Consider the following 6,352-nt stretch of genomic DNA (forward strand, 5'->3'; position numbering starts at 1 on the left):
GAGGAACATAAGGAGCATTTGCATTTGGTACTTGGAAAGCTCAGAGAACATCAATTATATGCCAAGTTCAGCAAATGTGAGTTTTGGTTGAAGGAAGTAGGATTCCTCGGACATGTTATATCTGGAGAAGGTATAGCAGTAGATCCCGCTAAAGTTGAAACCGTGACCAAGTGGGAAGCCCCAACAACAGTTGGAGAGATCCGGAGTTTTCTTGGACTTGCAGGATACTACCGGAGATTTATTGAGAATTTCTCAAAGATTGCGAAGCCTATGACGGAGTTATTAAAGAAAGATACCAAGTTCATATGGACAGAGGAATGTGAGGCTAGTTTCCAGGAGTTGAAGAAACATTTGGTTACCTCACCAGTGTTGATTTTGCCAGACCAAACCAAAGATTATGAGGTGTATTGCAACGCTTCACGTCGAGGACTTGGAGCAGTGCTTATGCAGGAAGGGAGAGTTGTTTCATATGCCTCAAGACAACTGAAGCCTCATGAGTTAAATTATGCTACGCATGATTTGGAGTTAGCAGCCGTAGTGCATGCATTGAAGACATGGAGACATTTTCTCATTGGAAATTATTGTGAGGTGTACACGGATCATAAGAGTTTGAAGTACATTTTCACACAGAAGGAGTTAAATCTCAGACAAAGGAGATGGTTGGAGCTTATCAAGGATTATGATATGAAATTGCATTATCACCCCAGAAAGGCTAATGTAGTAGCTGACGCATTAAACCACAAGAGCCATGTCAATACATTAATGATGGGAGGAATACCAAGGGAGTTAGCCGATAATCTTCGTGAACTATGTTTGGAAATAGTTCCGAGAGGCTATGTAGCAGCAATGGAGATTCAGTCAACCTTGATCGATAAAATCAGGGAAGCTCAGAAAGCTGACAAAGAGATTGCCGCTATAAAGGAGAAACTAAGCAAAGGAAAAGCTAAAGGATTTCGTGAGGATGAGCACGACACCTTATGGTTTGAAGACCGCGTTTATGTGCCCAATGACCCGGAGATCAGGAAGTTGATTTTGCAAGAGGCACACGACTCACCGTATTCAATTCACCCAGGAAATACCAAGATGTATCTGGATTTGAGGGATATTTTCTGGTGGAACGGAATGAAGAAGGATATAGCGGAGTATGTAGCAGTTTGTGATGTATGTCAGAGAGTAAAGGCAGAGCATCAGAAGCCAGCAGGATTGTTACAACCATTGCCGATACCTGAATGGAAGTGGGATAAGCTAGGCATGGATTTTATCACGGGATTGCCCAGGACTCAGGCTATGACTTGATTTGAGTTGTAGTTGATTGATTGACGAAAGTAGCTCATTTCATCCCAGTAAAGACCACTTACACCAGTGCTAAGTTGGCAAAGATATACATGACCAGGATCGTATGTCTGCATGGAGTTCCGAGGAGTATCGTATCAGATAGAGGAACCCAGTTTACCTCAAAGTTCTGGAAGCAGTTGCACGAAACTTTGGGAACCAGGCTAGAATTTAGTACAGCTTTTCATCCACAGACAGATGGACAGACCAAGAGAGTCAATCAGATTTTGGAGGATATGCTGAGAGCTTGTGTGCTAGATTATGGATCTAGTTGGGACGATAATTTTCCATATGCAGAGTTCTCTTACAATAACAGTTACCAAACCAGTTTAAAGATGGCCCCTTTCGAAGCGTTGTACGGAAGGAGGTGCAGAACCGTTGTCATGGGATGAAGTTGGAGACCGCCAGTTGTTTGGTCCTGACTTGATTAAAGAGTCTGAACAGAAGGTGAAGTTGATTCGTGATAGGCTCAGGATAGCCCAGTCCAGACAGAAAAGTTATGCAGATTCTAAACGCAAGGAGACAATTTACAAAGTTGGAGATAGAGCTTATCTTCGAGTATCACCACTTTGGGGAACAAAGCGTTTTGGAGTTAAAGGGAAGTTAGCACCACGATTTGTAGGACCATATCGAGTTTTGGAGCGTATGGGAGAAGTGGCCTACAAGTTGGAATTGCCCGAAGGATTGTCAGGAGTTCATGATGTGTTCCACGTTTCTCAGTTAAAGAAATGTCACGCGGAGATGGCTGATATACCGTTGAGAGACACAGTGCCTTTGGAAACTATTCAGTTGGATAAAGATTTGACCTACGAGGAGAAACCAGTCAAGATTCTCGAGTTTCCCAGTCGAGTCACTCGCAGCAAGGTTATCAAGTTTTGCAAGGTTCAGTGGAGCCACCACACAGAGGATGAAGCCACCTGGGAGTGAGAGGAAGATTTGCTCAAAGACCACCCTCACCTATTTTCTAGCCAACCCGAATCTCGAGGGCGAGATTCATCTTAAGGGGGGTAGGTTTGTAACATCCCAAATTTTCAATTTGGAATGTTATACATTAGATCATCAATGCATATCATATTTTATTTTGCATTTTGGTTGATCCTAGAAATTCTATGCAACTCAATGACCCACGGAGAGAGTTGGGGATTTCGTTATTTTCATATTTGAGTTTTCTCAAATTTTGAGAATAGGATCATTTGATTTTATTTATTTTATCATCAATTATTTCTATTACAAAAATATGAGAGAGGGAATAAAATGACTTTCCCAAAATAAAGAAATATTGAGGATTTAATAATAAAATCAAATAAGATTTTATTTCGGAGTTTTTTGGTGTTTTATTTGAATTTAGGAAAAATGTGCGTTTTTCAAAATTGCATGTAGGGCCCAAATAAATGTTCACCTTGTGCGCCTTGATTTTAGAAGCCCGTGAAAATTTATTTCGGCATTTTTGGAGTCCGTTTAGTATTTTTTTCTGAGCGGAATAATTAAAAAAACGAACCGACTTCGGGCCGTACCCGAGTGGGACACCGCCCGGGGGCAGCCTCTAAATAGCGCCGCCCCGAGCCGCCCCAGCCCATCAGCCCCGCCTCAATCCACGTGTGCCGCCGGAGCCGCCGCCGCCGCCGCCGACGATTCCGCCGCACAAGGTTCGCCGCGCCTCGTTTTCCGTGCCAAAAAAAGAGAAAAAAAATTCGGTGTTTGTCGTTTTTCTTTTTCTCGGATTAAATCCGTGATTTTTCTGATCGCGATTCCTGATCCGATTTTCGTTTTAGTTTAACTTTTCGCTCGTTTATCGGAATCAGGCGATTCAAGCGCCTGGAGTTTCGTCTCGAAACCCTCTATCCGTTTAACCAACTTAAACAAGTTTTTGTTACTGTAAAATTTGCCCTAGATCCAGATTACTAGAACGAAGTTGTTTTCTTTCGCCGTTTGATTTTCGTTGCTTCGTTCAATTTGATTCTTTTTGCCAACCGGAGTTCTTAAGTTGAACCTTCTGGTTAGATCTCTTATTTGAGTTTTACCTGTGCATTAGATGAGTACTTAATGTATGCTTGTTTGTTTGTATGCGATAGAATACCCGGAGTGCGCCGCCTGTTACTTCGAATCGTTAGGTTTCACGGATCATCAGCAAGGCAAGTAACACTTTGATCATACCTTTTCTACTACCCAGTTTTATTGCATTAGATCAATCCTCACACATTGCATGATTAGGATCTAATTAAATTGTGGGATGGGAAGTAGTTGAGGTAGAACCTATTACCTGTTTATTATCAAACCTTTGGGAGTTACTTCTACGTTTGCTTATTATGCCATGCTATGCTAGTAGACGTGGATTGGGTGAGTGATATCCATGACAGATGTGAGATTGTTAATTAATGGTTTATCTAAGGTGGCAACTTAAACACACATCTGGGTGGATTGAGGCACCTGGGTATTCCAGGACTTGCCTGTTTTCTTTTGGACCGCCACCCAGGCTCAAAGGGATCATGACACTATTCATACTAGAAACTTCTGTGTGCAGGCACAAGCTATTATGGGCTCTAGCATAGTTGACTAAGTCGTGCGAACTCTTATAGTGGTAGACTAGCAGATTTAGGGGATGTAGGTGGTACGGTCTACCCATCGTAAGGTGCTAGCGCTTCTGAAAGACTATGTCTCAGTCATCCGTCTTCTCAAACACCATGTAGTGCGAGAAACCAAACGGAGGCGATCGAGTCTTGTGGGGAAAAGTGCGCAAACCTCTGCAGAGTGTAATAAACTAATCATGGTTAGCCGTGTCCCCGGTTATGGACATCTTGAGTATCTAGTACCTGGATTATCATGTGAATCTCAACATGTTACTCTAAATTAATTTTGTTGGGTTATGTTTAATGATGATGCTTAATTGGGATTGAGAATGATGTCAACCATTCTCAATGTTTAACAACCACCATGATAGTAATTAAATTTTATTCCTTTGAAGTAGGGAAAAATTGGCTTTACGCAAAACTGTAACCATAGAGCTTTCCACCAGCCAAATATGCATGTAGTATAGCTGTTTCATTCCATTACTCTCTATGTGTTACCTTGCCAGCATATTCCATGTGCTGACCCGTTTCGGGCTGCAACGTTAATGTTGCAGAATTTTCAGACGATGATTAAGGAGTTTTTAGGTCGTGGTTCTATACTCAGTGATGTCGTTGGAGTTGATGGACTCACTTATCTTCCAAGCCTTCCGCTGTTATCGTTATTAGATGGCCTTAAGCCATATTTATTGTAATAAGTTCTCTTATGAGACACTCGATGTAATAAGTGTGTGATTGCTACTCTGCTATAAATCCTTTGAGTACTGTGTGGTGTTAGCATTACTGATCCAGGGATGGCACCGGAGCACAGAGATCAGACTGTTTGAGGTCTGGTCGCTACAAGTATGAGAAGCATTTATGACATTTAATTGCTCATCAGGAAAGCTATCATCAATAGGTAGTGGGTCATCAAGCACATTTTCTAACCTAGACAAGTTGTCTGCAACGGGGTTCTCAGCTCCCTTTCTATCAACAATATGTAAGTCAAATTCTTGTAGCAAGAGAACCCATCTAATAAGTCTAGGTTTAGCATCTTTCTTTTCCATAAGATATTTAATAGAAGCATGGTCAGTGTGAATAGTAACTATTAGAATCAACAATATAAGGTCTGAACTTATCACAAGCAAATACAACTGCTAAGAATTCTTTTTCAGTAGTAGCATAATTTCTTTGAGCATTGTCTAGGGTTTTACTAGCATATTGAATAACGTTTAATTTCTTATCAACTCTTTGCCCTAGAACAGCACCTACATCATAATCACTAGCATCACACATAATTTCAAAGGATAAATTCCAATCAGGTGGTTGAACAATAGGTGCAGAGATCAATGATTTCTTAAGTATTTCAAATGCTTCTACACAATCATCATCAAAGACAAATGGTATATCTTTTTGTAATAAATTAGTCAGAGGCCGAGAAATTTTTGAGAAGTCCTTAATGAACCTCCTATAAAATCCGGCGTGACCAAGGAAACTTCTTATACCTTTGATGTCCTTGGGACATGGCATCTTTTCAATAGCATCAACCTTGGCTTTATCAACTTCAATACCTCTTTCAGAAACCTTATGCCCCAAGACAATACCTTCATTAACCATAAAGTGGCACTTTTCCCAATTCAAGACAAGATTAGTTTCTTCACATCTCTGCAAAACTCGATCAAGGTTGCTCAAGCAATCATCAAAAGAAGATCCATAGACGGAAAAATCATCCATGAAAACCTCACAAATATTTTCACAAAAGTAAGAGAATATAGCCATCATGCATCTTTGAAAGGTAGCAGGTGCATTACATAAACCAAAAGGCATACGTCTATAAGAAAAAGTACCAAAAGGGCAAGTAAAAGTAGTCTTTAATTGATCCTTGGCTGAAACATGTATTTGAGAGAAACCAGAATAACCATCTAGAAAGCAAAAATGTGTACGTTTGGATAACCTTTCTAGCATTTGATCGATAAAAGCTAAGGGGTAATGATCCTTTTTAGTGGCCTTATTTAATTTGCGGAAATCAATTACCATCCCATAACATGTAATAATTCTTTGAGGAATCAATTCACCTTTATCATTAGGAACGACAGTAATACCTCCCTTCTTAGGGACACAATGGACAGGACTTACCCACTGACTATCAGCAATGGGATAGATTATACCTGCCTCAAGGAGCTTTAGTATTTCCTTTCTTACCACTTCTTTCATTTTAGGATTCTGCCGTCATTGATGATCGCGAACTGGTTTAGCATCTTCTTCCAAATTTATTTTATGTTGACATAGAGTGGGACTAATGCCCTTAAGATCATCAAGAGTATACCCAATAGCAGCACGGTGCTTCTTTAGAGTTTTCAATAATATCTCTTCCTCATGCTCTGAAAGGTTAGCACTAATAATAACAGGATATATCTTTTTCTCATCAAGATAAGCATATTTAAGAGTATCAGGCAACGGTTTAAGCTCAAACACGG

Source organism: Triticum urartu, chromosome 7A (assembly GCF_056163025.1).
Source record: "Triticum urartu cultivar PI428250 chromosome 7A, HENAU_Tu73, whole genome shotgun sequence".
In the NCBI taxonomy this organism is placed as follows: domain Eukaryota; kingdom Viridiplantae; phylum Streptophyta; class Magnoliopsida; order Poales; family Poaceae; genus Triticum; species Triticum urartu.